Here is a 2,826-nt window from a genome sequence, read left to right as displayed (position 1 = left end):
AGTCTGAATTTGGCGATAAGGGGTTCATGATCTGAGCCACAGTCAGCTCCCGGTCTTGTTTTTGCTGACTGTATAGAGCTTCTCCGTCTTTGGCTGCAAAGAATATAATCAATCTGAGTTCAGTATTGACCATCTGGCAATGTTCATGTGTAGAGTCTTCTCTTGTGTTGTTGGAAGAGGGTGTTTGCTATGACCAGTGTGTTCTCTTGCCAAAACTCTGTTAGTCTTCGCCCTGCATCATTTTGTATTCCAAGGCCAAACTTGCCTATTACTCCAGGTATCTCTTGACTTCCTACTTTTGCATTCAAGTCCCCTATGATGAAAAGGACACTTTTTTTGGTGTTGATTCTAGAAGGTCTTGTAGATCATCATAGAACCATTCAACTTCAGCTTCTTTGCATTAATGGTTGGGGCATAGACTTAGATTGCTGTGGTATTGAATGATTTGCCTTGGAAACAAACAGAGATCATTCTGTCATTTTTGAGACCGCACCCAAGTACTGCATTTAGGACTCTTGTTGACTATAAGAGGTACTCCATTTCTTCTAAGGGATTCTTGTCTAAAGTAGTAGATGTAATGGTCATCTGAATTAAATTCACCCATTCCGGTCCATTTTAGTTCACTGATTCCTAAAATGTTGACGTTCACTCTTGCCATCTCCTGCTGACATCTGTAGTATCTTTTAAATTTGTATATAATCATCAATGCTTGTTTTCTTTTTTAGTTTATCTTGTTTTGATTCCTATGTGAGAAGGTTTTTTCTACCCCCAAGATATGTTCCTAATCTCCCAAATGTTCATTTAACCTTTTTGTTTCTTTTTGGTTTTAGATTTTCAGGCTATGTGGAATATATTTTATACATAAACAAGGTTAGAAACAACTTTCTTCTAGATGAAAAGTTAATTTTACTTATATAAATGATATTTTATATCCTTTATTGCATGATTATTTCACCCACTGAATTCCAACTGCCATCTGTTTATGTTTTACTCTTCTGCATCCGGCCTGTTAAAGTCACTCAGGGCTGGTGGTTTTCTCCACGGAAAGCAGGGTGGCTTTCTTTGCTGTGAGGAACTGAGACATTAGTAATCCCTGTCTTTCGCTCACTGCTTCGCATTACTCAGATTATCATGAGAGGTAACATGGGACAAAGGGCAGGTGGGGAACAAGAAGGCATCGGGGAATCCTGTGGCTTTGGCACTTAGTCGTCATAACAACGGTGGTGTTTTATAGATATCACAGTCGCCTGGTTTCTTCTTGCACTGTTAGGACTGATACTTAAGGGAGTGTAGGAGGGGCTTCCCTGGTGGCTCAGCAGTAAAGATGCCTCCTGCAGTGCAGGCAGATGCAGGAAACAGGGGTTTGAACCCTGGGGCAAGAGTTGGGAGACAGAGACAGACAGGTGGAGTGGTGCAGTTCTTCACAGCAACTTAATTTTTAATGAGCTCCATTTGCTGCATTTTTCTCATATAAAACCATGTGATAGCTATAGCTGGAGCCTGGGTCCTCTGCAGGGAAACCCTGGGGGTTCTTGGTAAGATGGTCAGTGAGTTCCTGATATGCAGACTCGATGAACACCATATCTTTCAAGAGATCAGGGGTGAGATAACTGTCCGTCTTAGAAATGACATCAAAAGTGGCCTTGGAGAAGTTGCCCAGGGTAACAGGGCATTCCCTGGCAGAGGTGCAGCAGTGGTCAGTTCTGGCCATCACCAAGGATCTTCTTGGGCACAGGGGGCTGAGATGATGCCAGTGCCCCTGAGGGCACCAGCACAGAGCCATAGTGGCCAGTCACCTGGCCAATGTGGGACTTGCAGATCTTATTCCCCCAGTAGCCTCACAGCACAGGGATGATGGAGAGCTTGCAAGAATGATGGCCCCACGAATGGCAGTGGCTACCGTCTTAGAGCACTTGACACCCAAACCAACGTGACCACTGCAATCCCCAATGGAAACAAATGCCTTGAACCTGGTCTCCCGGACAGCAAAAGAATCTGCTTTTGCACAGGCATAATCTTCAAATCTCATCCTTGAGGGATGTTCCCAGGAAAAAGTCAATGATCTCAGATTTCTTGATGGGCAGAAAGAAGAGATATATCTCCTCCAGGGACTTGATCTTCACATCCCTGACCAGGCAGCCCAGTTTGGCGATGGGGAACCACTCATCCTCGGTCTTGCCTAGGCAAGACCACAGCCTCAGGTTCCACAGCCTCGACCCCGGCCCAATCCCTGTCTCAGATACCGCAGCCAAAGGCTCCACCGAAGCCACTGAGGCCTCCCATTCTAGGGCCCTAGGGGCCTCTGGGCCCTGCCTCAGCACCAGCATCAGCCACCATTTGGTGTTTTTACAGAGAAGAAACCTTCATGCCAACTTTGAGGGAGTTTCCCATTCCCTGAGGGCTTCCAAGTTGGCTCAGTGATAGAGAATCCCCCTGCCAAGCAGGAGATGCAGGTTCAATCCCTGGGACAGAAAGATCCCCTAGAGAAGGAAATGGCTACCTATTCCAGTATTCTTGCCTGGAGAATCCCATGGACAGAGAAGCCTGGTGGGCTACAGTCCATGGGGTTGCAGAGTTGAGCATGACTTAGTGACTGAGCACAGATACCCATTCCCTGGAGTCACAGAGAAAATTGATCTGAGGACCGCAGGAAGGGTCTGATTGGAAAGCTTTCAAAGTTGCAACACTAACTGAGAGTTCCACCCTCTAGTCTCTTACACAGAAGTCAGAAGTAGGATCTTGCTGTGAGGGTATTGAGTAGACATAGTTAAGAGCAAGAATTTTGAGCCTTCAGATTCTCCTGAATCTCCTTGCCAAGTAAGAGCA

The 2,826-nt window shown here is 45.7% G+C and overlaps 1 pseudogene; it reads right to left on the bottom strand.

Annotated features, from left to right (window-relative positions):
• Positions 1-1,431: 1,431 nt before the first annotated feature.
• Positions 1,432-2,337, bottom strand: LOC113893586 (annotated as a pseudogene).
• Positions 2,338-2,826: the final 489 nt, after the last annotated feature.

Source organism: Bos indicus x Bos taurus, chromosome 5 (genome assembly GCF_003369695.1).
Source record: "Bos indicus x Bos taurus breed Angus x Brahman F1 hybrid chromosome 5, Bos_hybrid_MaternalHap_v2.0, whole genome shotgun sequence".
NCBI classification, from domain to species: domain Eukaryota; kingdom Metazoa; phylum Chordata; class Mammalia; order Artiodactyla; family Bovidae; genus Bos; species Bos indicus x Bos taurus.
The sequence above is the reverse complement of the archived record's forward strand: the minus strand, read 5'-3'. Positions and strand labels throughout refer to the sequence as shown.